This window comes from Gobio gobio (assembly GCF_949357685.1).
Source record: "Gobio gobio genome assembly, chromosome: 15".
Taxonomy (NCBI): domain Eukaryota; kingdom Metazoa; phylum Chordata; class Actinopteri; order Cypriniformes; family Gobionidae; genus Gobio; species Gobio gobio.
Window position 1 is genome coordinate 51,381,429 of NC_137108.1, and position 16,496 is coordinate 51,397,924.

A 16,496-nucleotide genomic window follows, 5' to 3' on the forward strand; every position below is an offset into this window, starting at 1 on the left:
TTTCCAAGCCCACAGTCTTGAAAAACCTGGATATACGAGGGAAATGTGTGATGTGAAATGAGTCTGCTGTGGATTTCTGGTCCATTTTGCAGAATGAGAACGTACGGAAGCTTGAAGCAGAAAAAAAAGTCATTTTATCTCACAATTATGAATTTATTTCAGTGTATATCAAGTGAGCATTGCAAAATTTAAACACCATTGTGAGAAAAAAAAGTCAGAATTGTGAGATGAATTATGTTCGCTATTTAGAAACACGAATGAATGTTCAGGAGCAGCGAGCCCATCTAATCCTTCAGGGTATACTGGTGTTGGCTGCTTCCCCTCCAAACTAAAGGAGCAAAAACCGGGGACGTGACATCATACATTCACCTCTGACCCTTGACACACTCGCTCACACTCTCAGAGTTTGGCCTTTGGATGACGAGCTCAGGCACGCAGTGATGCAGGACCTGATGGGTCCCCTGGTGCAGCTCTGCCTGGAGGCCCTGCTGGGAGAACAGCCGCAGCTGCTCGATGGAAAGCAGGTGTGTGTGTGTGTGTGTGTGTGAGTGTGTGTGTGTGTGTGTGAGTGTGTGTGTGTGTGTGTGTGTGTGTGTGTGTGTGTGTGTGTGTGTGTGTGTATGCGTGTGTGTGTGTGCGTGTGTGACCAGCAAACTCAATTAGTGCTGAAAAATAGATGACCACATCACACACTCATCTGAACTTCTCATCTGAACCCGCTCGTCTGCCCAGCGCTGCGGTACGAGCACAGATGGAGTGTTCTGAGGAACTGGAAGTGGCAGTCGTGTGTGTGAATGTCTTAATGCTGACATGATAATCACACATCAAACCTCACCGCATGTTCTCATGATTTCTCACAGCAAAAATGTGAAAGTACAACATATGAATCAAATACAGACCGTGACGTGCTCAAACCTCAAGCACTAAGTGTTAAACATGAGAATATCTCTTGTGTTCCACTGAAGACAGAAAGTCTTGAACCACATGAGGACGAGTACATGTTGACAGAATGATTTAATGCTCACTCTCCACTAGTTGGTGGTGTGTTCCTGTTGTTCTGCAGGTGTTACTGTTGTTCTGCTGGTGTTCCTGTTGTTCTGCTGGTGTTCCTGTTGTTCTGCTGGTGTTCCTGTTGTTCTGCTGGTGTTCCTGTTGTTCTGCAGGTGTTTCTGTTGTTCTGCAGGTGTTTCTGTTGTTCTGCAGGTGTTCCTGTTGTTCTGCAGGTGTTCCTGTTGTTCTGCAGGTGTTACTGTTGTTCTGCTGGTGTTCCTGTTGTTCTGCTGGTGTTCCTGTTGTTCTGCTGGTGTTCCTGTTGTTCTGCTGGTGTTCCTGTTGTTCTGCTGGTGTTTCTGTTGTTCTGCAGGTGTTTCTGTTGTCCTGCTGTTGTTCCTGTTGTTCAGCTGTTGTTCCTGTTGTTCTGCTGGTGTTTCTGTTGTTCTGCAGGTGTTCCTGTTGTTCTGCAGGTGTTCCTGTTGTTCTGCTGGTGTTCCTGTTGTTCTGCTGGTGTTCCTGTTGTTCTGCTGGTGTTCCTGTTGTTCTGCTGGTGTTCCTGTTGTTCTGCTGGTGTTCCTGTTGTTCTGCAGGTGTTCCTGTTGTTCTGCTGGTGTTCCTGTTGTTCTGCAGGTGTTTCTGTTCTGCAGGTGTTCCTGTTGTTCTGCTGGTGTTCCTGTTGTTCTGCTGGTGTTTCTGTTGTTCTGCTGGTGTTCCTGTTGTTCTGCTGGTGTTCCTGTTGTTCTGCTGGTGTTCCTGTTGTTCTGCTGCAGGTGTTTCTGTTGTTCTGCTGGTGTTCCTGTTGTTCTGCTGGTGTTCCTGTTGTTCTGCTGGTGTTCCTGTTGTTCTGCTGGTGTTTCTGTTGTTCAGCTGTTGTTCCTGTTGTTCAGCTGTTGTTCCTGTTGTTCTGCTGGTGTTTCTGTTGTTCTGCTGGTGTTTCTGTTGTTCTGCTGTTGTTCCTGTTGTTCAGCTGTTGTTCCTGTTGTTCAGCTGTTGTTCCTGTTGTTCTGCTGGTGTTTCTGTTGTTCTGCAGGTGTTCCTGTTGTTCTGCTGGTGTTTCTGTTGTTCTGCAGGTGTTCCTGTTGTTGTTCTGCTGGTGTTTCTGTTGTTCTGCTGGTGTTTCTGTTGTTCTGCTGGTGTTCATGTTGTTCTGCTGGTGTTTCTGTTGTTCTGCTGGTGTTTCTGTTGTTCTGCTGGTGTCCCTGTTGTTCTGCTGGTGTTTCTGTTGTTCTGCTGGTGTTTCTGTTGTTCTGCTGGTGTTTCTGTTGTTCTGCAGGTGTTCCTGTTGTTCTGCTGGTGTTTCTGTTGTTCTGCTGGTGTTTCTGTTGTTCTGCAGGTGTTTCTGTTGTTCTGCTGGTGTTTCTGTTGTTCTGCTGGTGTTTCTGTTGTTCTGCAGGTGTTTCTGTTGTTCTGCAGGTGTTCCTGTTGTTCTGCTGGTGTTCCTGTTGTTCTGCTGGTGTTTCTGTTGTTCTGCAGGTGTTCCTGTTGTTCTGCAGGTGTTCCTGTTGTTCTGCTGGTGTTTCTGTTGTTCTGCAGGTGTTTCTGTTGTTCTGCTGGTGTTTCTGTTGTTCTGCTGGTGTTTCTGTTGTTCTGCTGGTGTTTCTGTTGTTCTGCAGGTGTTCCTGTTGTTCTGCAGGTGTTTCTGTTGTTCTGCAGGTGTTCCTGTTGTTCTGCTGGTGTTTCTGTTGTTCTGCAGGTGTTTCTGTTGTTCTGCTGGTGTTTCTGTTGTTCTGCAGGTGTTTCTGTTGTTCTGCTGGTGTTTCTGTTGTTCTGCAGGTGTTCCTGTTGTTCTGCTGGTGTTTTTGTTGTTCTGCTGGTGTTTCTGTTGTTCTGCAGGTGTTCCTGTTGTTCTGCTGGTGTTTCTGTTGTTCTGCAGGTGTTTCTGTTGTTCTGCTGGTGTTTCTGTTGTTCTGCAGGTGTTTCTGTTGTTCTGATGTTGTTCCTGTTGTTCTGCTGGAGTTTCTGTTGTTCTGCTGGTGTTTCTGTTGTTCTGCAGGTGTTTCTGTTGTTCTGCTGGTGTTTCTGTTGTTCTGCTGGTGTTTCTGTTGTTCTGCTGGTGTTTCTGTTGTTCTGCAGGTGTTTCTGTTGTTCTGATGTTGTTCCTGTTGTTCTGCTGGAGTTTCTGTTGTTCTGCTGGTGTTTCTGTTGTTCTGCAGGTGTTTCTGTTGTTCTGCTGGTGTTTCTGTTGTTCTGCTGGTGTTTCTGTTGTTCTGCAGGTGTTTCTGTTGTTCTGATGTTGTTCCTGTTGTTCTGCTGGTGTTTCTGTTGTTCTGCAGGTGTTTCTGTTGTTCTGCAGGTGTTCCTGTTGTTCTGCTGGTGTTTCTGTTGTTCTGATGTTGTTCCTGTTGTTCTGCTGGTGTTTCTGTTGTTCTGCAGGTGTTTCTGTTGTTCTGCAGGTGTTCCTGTTGTTCTGCTGGTGTTTCTGTTGTTCTGCTGGTGTTTCTGTTGTTCTGATGTTGTTTCTGTTGTTCTGCTGGTGTTTCTGTTGTTCTGCTGGTGTTTCTGTTGTTCTGCTGGTGTTTCTGTTGTTCTGCAGGTGTTCCTGTTGTTCTGCTGGTGTTTCTGTTGTTCTGCAGGTGTTTCTGTTGTTCTGATGTTGTTCCTGTTGTTCTGCAGGTGTTTCTGTTGTTCTGCTGGTGTTTCTGTTGTTCTGCTGGTGTTTCTGTTGTTCTGCTGGTGTTTCTGTTGTTCTGATGTTGTTCCTGTTGTTCTGCTGGTGTTTCTGTTGTTCTGCAGGTGTTTCTGTTGTTCTGCTGGTGTTTCTGTTGTTCTGCTGGTGTTTCTGTTGTTCTGCAGGTGTTTCTGTTGTTCTGCAGGTGTTCCTGTTGTTCTGCTGGTGTTTCTGTTGTTCTGCAGGTGTTTCTGTTGTTCTGATGTTGTTCCTGTTGTTCTGCAGGTGTTTCTGTTGTTCTGCTGGTGTTTCTGTTGTTCTGCTGGTGTTTCTGTTGTTCTGCTGGTGTTTCTGTTGTTCTGATGTTGTTCCTGTTGTTCTGCTGGTGTTTCTGTTGTTCTGCAGGTGTTTCTGTTGTTCTGATGTTGTTCCTGTTGTTCTGCTGGTGTTTCTGTTGTTCTGCAGGTGTTTATGTTGTTCTGCTGGTGTTTCTGTTGTTCTGCAGGTGTTTCTGTTGTTCTGATGTTGTTCCTGTTGTTCTGCTGGAGTTTCTGTTGTTCTGCTGGTGTTTCTGTTGTTCTGCTGGTGTTTCTGTTGTTCTGCAGGTGTTTCTGTTGTTCTGCTGGTGTTTCTGTTGTTCTGCTGGTGTTTCTGTTGTTCTGCTGCAGGTGTTTCTGTTGTTCTGCAGGTATTTCTGTTGTTCTGCTGGTGTTTCTGTTGTTCTGCTGCAGGTGTTTCTGTTGTTCTGCAGGTGTTTCTGTTGTTCTGCTGGTGTTTCTGTTGTTCTGCAGGTGTTTCTGTTGTTCTGCTGGTGTTTCTGTTGTTCTGCAGGTGTTTCTGTTGTTCTGCTGGTGTTCCTGTTGTTCTGCAGGTGTTTCTGTTGTTCTGCAGGTGTTTCTGTTGTTCTGCAGGTGTTTCTGTTGTTCTGCAGGTGTTTCTGTTGTTCTTCTGCAGGTGTTTCTGTTGTTCTGCAGGTGTTTCTGTTGTTCTTCTGCAGGTGTTTCTGTTGTTCTTCTGCAGGTGTTTCTGTTGTTCTGCTGGTGTTTCTGTTGTTCTGCAGGTGTTTCTGTTGTTCTGCAGCAGGTGTTTCTGTTGTTCTGCTGCAGGTGTTTCTGTTGTTCTGCTGCAGGTGTTTCTGTTGTTCTGCAGGTGTTTCTGTTGTTCTGCAGGTGTTTCTGTTGTTCTGCTGCAGGTGTTCCTGTTGTTCTGCTGCAGGTGTTTCTGTTGTTCTGCTGCAGGTGTTTCTGTTGTTCTGCTGCAGGTGTTTCTGTTGTTCTGCAGGTGTTTCTGTTGTTCTGCCGGTGTTTCTGTTGTTCTGCAGGTGTTTCTGTTGTTCTGCTGCAGGTGTTTCTGTTGTTCTGCTGCAGGTGTTTCTGTTGTTCTGCTGCAGGTGTTTCTGTTGTTCTGCAGGTGTTTCTGTTGTTCTGCCGGTGTTTCTGTTGTTCTGCAGGTGTTTCTGTTGTTCTGCTGCAGGTGTTTCTGTTGTTCTGCTGCAGGTGTTTCTGTTGTTCTGCTGCAGGTGTTTCTGTTGTTCTGCCGGTGTTTCTGTTGTTCTGCAGGTGTTTCTGTTGTTCTGCTGGTGTTTCTGTTGTTCTGCAGGTGTTTCTGTTGTTCTGCTGGTGTTTCTGTTGTTCTGCAGGTGTTTCTGTTGTTCTGCTGGTGTTCCTGTTGTTCTGCAGGTGTTTCTGTTGTTCTGCTGGTGTTCCTGTTGTTCTGCAGGTGTTTCTGTTGTTCTGCTGGTGTTCCTGTTGTTCTGCAGGTGTTTCTGTTGTTCTGCTGGTGTTTCTGTTGTTCTGCTGGTGTTTCTTTTGTTCTGCAGGTGTTTCTGTTGTTCTGCAGGTGTTTCTGTTGTTCTGCAGGTGTTTCTGTTGTTCTGCAGGTGTTTCTGTTGTTCTGCAGGTGTTTCTGTTGTTCTGCTGGTGTTTCTGTTGTTCTGCTGGTGTTTATGTTGTTCTGCTGGTGTTTCTGTTGTTCTGCTGGTGTTTCTGTTGTTCTGCTGTTGTTTCTGTTGTTCTGCTGGTGTTTCTGTTGTTCTGCTGGTGTTTCTTTTGTTCTGCAGGTGTTTCTGTTGTTCTGCAGGTGTTTCTGTTGTTCTGCAGGTGTTTCTGTTGTTCTGCTGGTGTTTCTGTTGTTCTGCTGGTGTTCCTGTTGTTCTGCTGGTGTTTCTGTTGTTCTGCTGGTGTTCCTGTTGTTCTGCTGGTGTTTCTGTTGTTCTGCTGGTGTTTCTGTTGTTCTGCTGGTGTTTCTGTTGTTCTGCTGGTGTTCCTGTTGTTCTGCAGGTGTTTCTGTTGTTCTGCTGGTGTTTCTGTTGTTCTGCTGGTGTTTCTGTTGTTCTGCTGGTGTTTCTGTTGTTCTGCAGGTGTTTCTGTTGTTCTGCTGGTGTTTCTGTTGTTCTGCTGATGTTTCTGTTGTTCTGCTGGTGTTTCTGTTGTTCTGCAGGTGTTTCTGTTGTTCTGCAGGTGTTTCTGTTGTTCTGCTGGTGTTTCTGTTGTTCTGCTGGTGTTTCTGTTGTTCTGCAGGTGTTTCTGTTGTTCTGCAGGTGTTTCTGTTGTTCTGCAGGTGTTTCTGTTGTTCTGCAGGTGTTTCTGTTGTTCTGCTGATGTTTCTGTTGTTCTGCTGGTGTTTCTGTTGTTCTGCAGGTGTTTCTGTAGTTCTACTGGTGTTTCTGTTGTTCTGCTGGTGTTTCTGTTGTTCTGCAGGTGTTTCTGTTGTTCTGCAGGTGTTTCTGTTGTTCTGCTGGTGTTTCTGTTGTTCTGCAGGTGTTCCTGTTGTTCTGCAGGTGTTTCTGTTGTTCTGCTGGTGTTCCTGTTGTTCTGCTGGTGTTTCTGTTGTTCTGCTGGTGTTTCTGTTGTTCTGCAGGTGTTTCTGTTGTTCTGCTGGTGTTCCTGTTGTTCTGCAGGTGTTTCTGTTGTTCTGCTGGTGTTCCTGTTGTTCTGCTGGTGTTTCTGTTGTTCTGCTGGTGTTTCTGTTGTTCTGCAGGTGTTTCTGTTGTTCTGCAGGTGTTCCTGTTGTTCTGCAGGTGTTCCTGTTGTTCTGCAGGTGTTACTGTTGTTCTGCTGGTGTTCCTGTTGTTCTGCTGGTGTTCCTGTTGTTCTGCTGGTGTTCCTGTTGTTCTGCTGGTGTTCCTGTTGTTCTGCTGGTGTTTCTGTTGTTCTGCAGGTGTTTCTGTTGTCCTGCTGTTGTTCCTGTTGTTCAGCTGTTGTTCCTGTTGTTCTGCTGGTGTTTCTGTTGTTCTGCAGGTGTTCCTGTTGTTCTGCAGGTGTTCCTGTTGTTCTGCTGGTGTTCCTGTTGTTCTGCTGGTGTTCCTGTTGTTCTGCTGGTGTTCCTGTTGTTCTGCTGGTGTTCCTGTTGTTCTGCTGGTGTTCCTGTTGTTCTGCAGGTGTTCCTGTTGTTCTGCTGGTGTTCCTGTTGTTCTGCAGGTGTTTCTGTTCTGCAGGTGTTCCTGTTGTTCTGCTGGTGTTCCTGTTGTTCTGCTGGTGTTTCTGTTGTTCTGCTGGTGTTCCTGTTGTTCTGCTGGTGTTCCTGTTGTTCTGCTGGTGTTCCTGTTGTTCTGCTGCAGGTGTTTCTGTTGTTCTGCTGGTGTTCCTGTTGTTCTGCTGGTGTTCCTGTTGTTCTGCTGGTGTTCCTGTTGTTCTGCTGCAGGTGTTTCTGTTGTTCTGCTGGTGTTCCTGTTGTTCTGCTGGTGTTCCTGTTGTTCTGCTGGTGTTCCTGTTGTTCTGCTGGTGTTCCTGTTGTTCTGCTGGTGTTCCTGTTGTTCTGCAGGTGTTCCTGTTGTTCTGCTGGTGTTTCTGTTGTTCTGCAGGTGTTTCTGTTGTTCTGCTGTTGTTCCTGTTGTTCAGCTGTTGTTCCTGTTGTTCTGCTGGTGTTTCTGTTGTTCTGCAGGTGTTCCTGTTGTTCTGCAGGCGTTCCTGTTTTTCTGCTGGTGTTCCTGTTGTTCTGCTGGTGTTCCTGTTGTTCTGCTGGTGTTCATGTTGTTCTGCAGGTGTTCCTGTTGTTCTGCTGGTGTTCCTGTTGTTCTGCAGGTGTTCCTGTTGTTCTGCAGGTGTTCCTGTTGTTCTGCAGGTGTTCCTGTTGTTCTGCAGGTGTTCCTGTTGTTCTGCTGGTGTTCCTGTTGTTCTGCTGGTGTTCCTGTTGTTCTGCAGGTGTTTCTGTTGTTCTGCTGGTGTTTCTGTTGTTCTGCTGGTGTTTCTGGTGTTTCTGTTGTTCTGCTGGTGTTTCTGTTGTTCTGCAGGTGTTTCTGTTGTTCTGCTGGTGTTTCTGTTGTTCTGCAGGTGTTCCTGTTGTTCTGCTGTTGTTCCTGTTGTTCTGCTGGTGTTTCTGTTGTTCTGCTGGTGTTTCTGTTGTTCAGCTGTTGTTCCTGTTGTTCTGCAGGTGTTCCTGTTGTTCTGCAGGTGTTCCTGTTGTTCTGCAGGTGTTCCTGTTGTTCTGCTGGTGTTCCTGTTGTTCTGCTGGTGTTCCTGTTGTTCTGCAGGTGTTTCTGTTGTTCTGCTGGTGTTTCTGTTGTTCTGCTGGTGTTTCTGGTGTTTCTGTTGTTCTGCTGGTGTTTCTGTTGTTCTGCAGGTGTTTCTGTTGTTCTGCTAGTGTTTCTGTTGTTCTGCAGGTGTTCCTGTTGTTCTGCTGTTGTTCCTGTTGTTCTGCTGGTGTTTCTGTTGTTCTGCTGGTGTTTCTGTTGTTCTGCAGGTGTTCCTGTTGTTCTGCTGGTGTTTCTGTTGTTCTGCAGGTGTTTCTGTTGTTCTGCTGTTGTTCCTGTTGTTCTGCTGGTGTTTCTGTTGTTCAGCTGTTGTTCCTGTTGTTCAGCTGTTGTTCCTGTTGTTCTGCTGGTGTTTCTGTTGTTCTGCTGGTGTTTCTGTTGTTCTGCTGTTGTTCCTGTTGTTCAGCTGTTGTTCCTGTTGTTCAGCTGTTGTTCCTGTTGTTCTGCTGGTGTTTCTGTTGTTCTGCAGGTGTTCCTGTTGTTCTGCTGGTGTTTCTGTTGTTCTGCAGGTGTTCCTGTTGTTGTTCTGCTGGTGTTTCTGTTGTTCTGCTGGTGTTTCTGTTGTTCTGCTGGTGTTCATGTTGTTCTGCTGGTGTTTCTGTTGTTCTGCTGGTGTTTCTGTTGTTCTGCTGGTGTTCCTGTTGTTCTGCTGGTGTTTCTGTTGTTCTGCTGGTGTTTCTGTTGTTCTGCTGGTGTTTCTGTTGTTCTGCAGGTGTTCCTGTTGTTCTGCTGGTGTTTCTGTTGTTCTGCTGGTGTTTCTGTTGTTCTGCAGGTGTTTCTGTTGTTCTGCAGGTGTTCCTGTTGTTCTGCTGGTGTTCCTGTTGTTCTGCTGGTGTTTCTGTTGTTCTGCAGGTGTTCCTGTTGTTCTGCAGGTGTTCCTGTTGTTCTGCTGGTGTTTCTGTTGTTCTGCAGGTGTTTCTGTTGTTCTGCTGGTGTTTCTGTTGTTCTGCTGGTGTTTCTGTTGTTCTGCTGGTGTTTCTGTTGTTCTGCAGGTGTTCCTGTTGTTCTGCAGGTGTTTCTGTTGTTCTGCAGGTGTTCCTGTTGTTCTGCTGGTGTTTCTGTTGTTCTGCAGGTGTTTCTGTTGTTCTGCTGGTGTTTCTGTTGTTCTGCAGGTGTTTCTGTTGTTCTGCTGGTGTTTCTGTTGTTCTGCAGGTGTTCCTGTTGTTCTGCTGGTGTTTTTGTTGTTCTGCTGGTGTTTCTGTTGTTCTGCAGGTGTTCCTGTTGTTCTGCTGGTGTTTCTGTTGTTCTGCAGGTGTTTCTGTTGTTCTGCTGGTGTTTCTGTTGTTCTGCAGGTGTTTCTGTTGTTCTGATGTTGTTCCTGTTGTTCTGCTGGAGTTTCTGTTGTTCTGCTGGTGTTTCTGTTGTTCTGCAGGTGTTTCTGTTGTTCTGCTGGTGTTTCTGTTGTTCTGCTGGTGTTTCTGTTGTTCTGCTGGTGTTTCTGTTGTTCTGCAGGTGTTTCTGTTGTTCTGATGTTGTTCCTGTTGTTCTGCTGGAGTTTCTGTTGTTCTGCTGGTGTTTCTGTTGTTCTGCAGGTGTTTCTGTTGTTCTGCTGGTGTTTCTGTTGTTCTGCTGGTGTTTCTGTTGTTCTGCAGGTGTTTCTGTTGTTCTGATGTTGTTCCTGTTGTTCTGCTGGTGTTTCTGTTGTTCTGCAGGTGTTTCTGTTGTTCTGATGTTGTTCCTGTTGTTCTGCAGGTGTTTCTGTTGTTCTGCTGGTGTTTCTGTTGTTCTGCTGGTGTTTCTGTTGTTCTGATGTTGTTCCTGTTGTTCTGCTGGTGTTTCTGTTGTTCTGCAGGTGTTTCTGTTGTTCTGATGTTGTTCCTGTTGTTCTGCTGGTGTTTCTGTTGTTCTGCAGGTGTTTATGTTGTTCTGCTGGTGTTTCTGTTTTTCTGCAGGTGTTTCTGTTGTTCTGATGTTGTTCCTGTTGTTCTGCTGGAGTTTCTGTTGTTCTGCTGGTGTTTCTGTTGTTCTGCTGGTGTTTCTGTTGTTCTGCAGGTGTTTCTGTTGTTCTGCTGGTGTTTCTGTTGTTCTGCTGGTGTTTCTGTTGTTCTGCTGCAGGTGTTTCTGTTGTTCTGCAGGTATTTCTGTTGTTCTGCTGGTGTTTCTGTTGTTCTGCTGCAGGTGTTTCTGTTGTTCTGCAGGTGTTTCTGTTGTTCTGCTGGTGTTTCTGTTGTTCTGCAGGTGTTTCTGTTGTTCTGCTGGTGTTCCTGTTGTTCTGCAGGTGTTTCTGTTGTTCTGCAGGTGTTTCTGTTGTTCTGCAGGTGTTTCTGTTGTTCTGCAGGTGTTTCTGTTGTTCTTCTGCAGGTGTTTCTGTTGTTCTGCAGGTGTTTCTGTTGTTCTTCTGCAGGTGTTTCTGTTGTTCTTCTGCAGGTGTTTCTGTTGTTCTGCTGGTGTTTCTGTTGTTCTGCTGGTGTTTCTGTTGTTCTGCTGGTGTTCCTGTTCTTCTGCAGGTGTTTCTGTTGTTCTGCTGGTGTTTCTGTTGTTCTGCTGCAGGTGTTTCTGTTGTTCTGCAGGTGTTTCTGTTGTTCTGCTGGTGTTTCTGTTGTTCTGCAGGTGTTTCTGTTGTTCTGCTGGTGTTCCTGTTGTTCTGCAGGTGTTTCTGTTGTTCTGCAGGTGTTTCTGTTGTTCTGCAGGTGTTTCTGTTGTTCTGCAGGTGTTTCTGTTGTTCTGCTGCAGGTGTTCCTGTTGTTCTGCTGCAGGTGTTTCTGTTGTTCTGCTGCAGGTGTTTCTGTTGTTCTGCTGCAGGTGTTTCTGTTGTTCTGCAGGTGTTTCTGTTGTTCTGCCGGTGTTTCTGTTGTTCTGCAGGTGTTTCTGTTGTTCTGCTGCAGGTGTTCCTGTTGTTCTGCTGGTGTTTCTGTTGTTCTGCAGGTGTTTCTGTTGTTCTGCCGGTGTTTCTGTTGTTCTGCAGGTGTTTCTGTTGTTCTGCTGCAGGTGTTTCTGTTGTTCTGCTGCAGGTGTTTCTGTTGTTCTGCTGCAGGTGTTTCTGTTGTTCTGCAGGTGTTTCTGTTGTTCTGCCGGTGTTTCTGTTGTTCTGCAGGTGTTTCTGTTGTTCTGCTGCAGGTGTTTCTGTTGTTCTGCTGCAGGTGTTTCTGTTGTTCTGCTGCAGGTGTTTCTGTTGTTCTGCCGGTGTTTCTGTTGTTCTGCAGGTGTTTCTGTTGTTCTGCTGGTGTTTCTGTTGTTCTGCAGGTGTTTCTGTTGTTCTGCTGGTGTTTCTGTTGTTCTGCAGGTGTTTCTGTTGTTCTGCTGGTGTTCCTGTTGTTCTGCAGGTGTTTCTGTTGTTCTGCTGGTGTTCCTGTTGTTCTGCAGGTGTTTCTGTTGTTCTGCTGGTGTTCCTGTTGTTCTGCAGGTGTTTCTGTTGTTCTGCTGGTGTTTCTGTTGTTCTGCTGGTGTTTCTTTTGTTCTGCAGGTGTTTCTGTTGTTCTGCAGGTGTTTCTGTTGTTCTGCAGGTGTTTCTGTTGTTCTGCAGGTGTTTCTGTTGTTCTGCAGGTGTTTCTGTTGTTCTGCTGGTGTTTCTGTTGTTCTGCTGGTGTTTCTGTTGTTCTGCTGGTGTTTATGTTGTTCTGCTGGTGTTTCTGTTGTTCTGCTGGTGTTTCTGTTGTTCTGCTGTTGTTTCTGTTGTTCTGCTGGTGTTTCTGTTGTTCTGCTGGTGTTTCTTTTGTTCTGCAGGTGTTTCTGTTGTTCTGCAGGTGTTTCTGTTGTTCTGCAGGTGTTTCTGTTGTTCTGCTGGTGTTTCTGTTGTTCTGCTGGTGTTCCTGTTGTTCTGCTGGTGTTTCTGTTGTTCTGCTGGTGTTCCTGTTGTTCTGCTGGTGTTTCTGTTGTTCTGCTGGTGTTTCTGTTGTTCTGCTGGTGTTTCTGTTGTTCTGCTGGTGTTCCTGTTGTTCTGCAGGTGTTTCTGTTGTTCTGCTGGTGTTTCTGTTGTTCTGCTGGTGTTTCTGTTGTTCTGCTGGTGTTTCTGTTGTTCTGCAGGTGTTTCTGTTGTTCTGCTGGTGTTTCTGTTGTTCTGCTGATGTTTCTGTTGTTCTGCTGGTGTTTCTGTTGTTCTGCAGGTGTTTCTGTTGTTCTGCTGGTGTTTCTGTTGTTCTGCTGGTGTTTCTGTTGTTCTGCAGGTGTTTCTGTTGTTCTGCAGGTGTTTCTGTTGTTCTGCAGGTGTTTCTGTTGTTCTGCAGGTGTTTCTGTTGTTCTGCTGATGTTTCTGTTGTTCTGCTGGTGTTTCTGTTGTTCTGCAGGTGTTTCTGTTGTTCTACTGGTGTTTCTGTTGTTCTGCTGGTGTTTCTGTTGTTCTGCAGGTGTTTCTGTTGTTCTGCAGGTGTTTCTGTTGTTCTGCTGGTGTTTCTGTTGTTCTGCAGGTGTTCCTGTTGTTCTGCAGGTGTTTCTGTTGTTCTGCTGGTGTTCCTGTTGTTCTGCTGGTGTTTCTGTTGTTCTGCTGGTGTTTCTGTTGTTCTGCAGGTGTTTCTGTTGTTCTGCTGGTGTTCCTGTTGTTCTGCAGGTGTTTCTGTTGTTCTGCTGGTGTTCCTGTTGTTCTGCTGGTGTTTCTGTTGTTCTGCTGGTGTTTCTGTTGTTCTGCAGGTGTTTCTGTTGTTCTGCAGGTGTTCCTTTTGTTCTGCAGGTGTTTCTGTTGTTCTGCAGGTTTTTCTGTTGTTCTGCTGGTGTTTCTGTTGTTCTGCTGGTGTTTCTGTTGTTCTGCTGGTGTTCCTGTTGTTCTGCTGGTGTTTCTGTTGTTCTGCTGGTGTTTCTGTTGTTCTGCAGGTGTTTCTGTTGTTCTGCAGGTGTTCCTTTTGTTCTGCAGGTGTTTCTGTTGTTCTGCTGGTGTTTCTGTTGTTCTGCTGGTGTTTCTGTTGTTCTGCAGGTGTTTCTGTTGTTCTGCTGGTGTTTCTGTTGTTCTGCTGATGTTTCTGTTGTTCTGCTGGTGTTTCTGTTGTTCTGCACGTGTTCCTTTTGTTCTGCAGGTGTTTCTGTTGTTCTGCAGGTTTTTCTGTTGTTCTGCTGGTGTTTCTGTTGTTCTGCTGGTGTTTCTGTTGTTCTGCTGGTGTTTCTGTTGTTCTGCTGGTGTTTCTGTTGTTCTGCTGGTGTTTCTGTTGTTCTGCAGGTGTTTCTGTTGTTCTGCAGGTGTTTCTGTTGTTCTGCTGGTGTTTCTGTTGTTCTGCAGGTGTTTCTGTTGTTCTGCTGGTGTTTCTGTTGTTCTGCAGGTGTTTCTGTTGTTCTGCTGGTGTTTCTGTTGTTCTGCTGATGTTTCTGTTGTTCTGCTGGTGTTTCTGTTGTTCTGCAGGTGTTTCTGTTGTTCTGCAGGTGTTTCTGTTGTTCTGCTGGTGTTTCTGTTGTTCTGCAGGTGTTTCTGTTGTTCTGCTGATGTTTCTTTTGTTCTGCTGGTGTTTCTGTTGTTCTGCAGGTGTTTCTGTTGTTCTGCTGGTGTTTCTGTTGTTCTGCAGGTGTTTCTGTTGTTCTGCTGGTGTTTCTGTTGTTCTGCAGGTGTTTCTGTTGTTCTGCAGGTGTTTCTGTTGTTCTGCTGATGTTTCTGTTGTTCTGCTGGTGTTTCTGTTGTTCTGCAGGTGTTTCTGTTGTTCTGCAGGTGTTTCTGTTGTTCTGCAGGTGTTTCTGTTGTTCTGCAGGTGTTTCTGTTGTTCTGCTGATGTTTCTGTTGTTCTGCTGGTGTTTCTGTTGTTCTGCAGGTGTTTCTGTTGTTCTGCAGGTGTTTCTGTTGTTCTGCTGGTGTTTCTGTTGTTCTGCAGGTGTTCCTGTTGTTCTGCAGGTGTTTCTGCAGAATACCTATTGCATGCACATCATACTTCTCTATATATAAATATATATATATATTTTATGTTAACCACTTATTTTTAAGTCTACAGTTTATCTCACTTATCATATCCACTTACTTTATATTTTATTTTTTTATTTTATTTTTTTATTTTTATCTTATTTCCTATTTTTATCTTACTTGATTTATTTATAACTCTACTTATGTTAATACTTTTTATTCTAATTTTATTCTATTTCTATTTTAATTTCCCTTGTGTTCTTGTAACTGTTATTTGCACTGTCCATGGAGCGGACCTGTTTACATTTCACTGCCAGTTGTATATTGTGTATATAACTGTGTATGTGACAAATAAAACTCTTGAATCTTGATCTTGAATCTTCTGTTGTTCTGCAGGTTTTTCTGTTGTTCTGCTGGTGTTCCTGTTGTTCTGCTGGTGTTTCTGTTGTTCTGCTGGTGTTTCTGTTGTTCTGCAGGTGTTTCTGTTGTTCTGCAGGTTTTTCTGTTGTTCTGCTGGTGTTCCTGTTGTTCTGCTGGTGTTTCTGTTGTTCTGCTGGTGTTTCTGTTGTTCTGCTGGTGTTTCTGTTGTTCTGATGTTGTTTCTGTTGTTCTGCAGGTGTTTCTGTTGTTCTGCAGGTTTTTCTGTTGTTCTGCTGGTGTTCCTGTTGTTCTGATGTTGTTTCTGTTGTTCTGCAGGTGTTTCTGTTGTTCTGCTGTTGTTTCTGTTGTTCTGCTGGTGTTTCTGTTGTTCTGCTGGTGTTTCTGTTGTTCTGCTGGTGTTTCTGTTGTTCTGCAGGTGTTTCTGTTGTTCTGCTGGTGTTTCTGTTGTTCTGCAGGTGTTTCTGTTGTTCTGCAGGTGTTTCTGTTGTTCTGCTGGTGTTTCTGTTGTTCTGCAGGTGTTCCTGTTGTTCTGCTGGTGTTTCTGTTGTTCTGCTGGTGTTTCTGTTGTTCTGCAGGTGTTTCTGTTGTTCTGCAGGTGTTTCTGTTGTTCTGCAGGTGTTTCTGTTGTTCTGCTGGTGTTTCTGTTGTTCTGCTGGTGTTTCTGTTGTTCTGCCGGTGTTTCTGTTGTTCTGCAGGTGTTTCTGTTGTTCTGCTGCAGGTGTTTCTGTTGTTCTGCTGCAGGTGTTTCTGTTGTTCTGCTGCAGGTGTTTCTGTTGTTCTGCTGCAGGTGTTTCTGTTGTTCTGCCGGTGTTTCTGTTGTTCTGCAGGTGTTTCTGTTGTTCTGCTGGTGTTTCTGTTGTTCTGCAGGTGTTTCTGTTGTTCTGCTGGTGTTTCTGTTGTTCTGCAGGTGTTTCTGTTGTTCTGCAGGTGTTTCTGTTGTTCTGCAGGTGTTTCTGTTGTTCTGCTGGTGTTTCTGTTGTTCTGCAGGTGTTTCTGTTGTTCTGCAGGTGTTTCTGTTGTTCTGCAGGTGTTTCTGTTGTTCTGCTGGTGTTCCTGTTGTTCTGCAGGTGTTTCTGTTGTTCTGCTGGTGTTCCTGTTGTTCTGCAGGTGTTTCTGTTGTTCTGCTGGTGTTCCTGTTGTTCTGCAGGTGTTTCTGTTGTTCTGCTGGTGTTTCTGTTGTTCTGCAGGTGTTTCTGTTGTTCTGCAGGTGTTTCTGTTGTTCTGCTGGTGTTTCTGTTGTTCTGCAGGTGTTTCTGTTGTTCTGCTGGTGTTTCTGTTGTTCTGCAGGTGTTTCTGTTGTTCTGCTGGTGTTTCTGTTGTTCTGCAGGTGTTTCTGTTGTTCTGCTGGTGTTCCTGTTGTTCTGCTGGTGTTTCTGTTGTTCTGCAGGTGTTTCTGTTGTTCTGCTGGTGTTTCTGTTGTTCTGCAGGTGTTTCTGTTGTTCTGCAGGTGTTTCTGTTGTTCTGCAGGTGTTTCTGTTGTTCTGCTGGTGTTTCTGTTGTTCTGCAGGTGTTTCTGTTGTTCTGCAGGTGTTTCTGTTGTTCTGCAGGTGTTTCTGTTGTTCTGCTGGTGTTCCTGTTGTTCTGCAGGTGTTTCTGTTGTTCTGCTGGTGTTCCTGTTGTTCTGCAGGTGTTTCTGTTGTTCTGCTGGTGTTCCTGTTGTTCTGCAGGTGTTTCTGTTGTTCTGCTGGTGTTTCTGTTGTTCTGCTGGTGTTTCTTTTGTTCTGCAGGTGTTTCTGTTGTTCTGCAGGTGTTTCTGTTGTTCTGCAGGTGTTTCTGTTGTTCTGCAGGTGTTTCTGTTGTTCTGCAGGTGTTTCTGTTGTTCTGCAGGTGTTTCTGTTGTTCTGCTGGTGTTTCTGTTGTTCTGCTGGTGTTTATGTTGTTCTGCTGGTGTTTCTGTTGTTCTGCTGGTGTTTCTGTTGTTCTGCTGATGTTTCTGTTGTTCTGCTGGTGTTCCTGTTGTTCTGCTGGTGTTTCTGTTGTTCTGCAGGTGTTTCTGTTGTTCTGCAGGTGTTCCTGTTGTTCTGCTGGTGTTCCTGTTGTTCTGCAGGTGTTTCTGTTGTTCTGCTGTTGTTCCTGTTGTTCTGCTGTTGTTTCTGTTGTTCTTCTGCAGGTGTTTCTGTTGTTCTGCTGGTGTTTCTGTTGTTCTGCTGGTGTTTCTGTTCTTCTGCAGGTGTTTCTGTTGTTCTGCTGTTGTTCCTGTTGTTCTGCTGTTGTTTCTGTTGTTCTTCTGCAGGTGTTTCTGTTGTTCTGCAGGTGTTTCTGTTGTTCTGCAGGTGTTTCTGATGTTCTGCAGG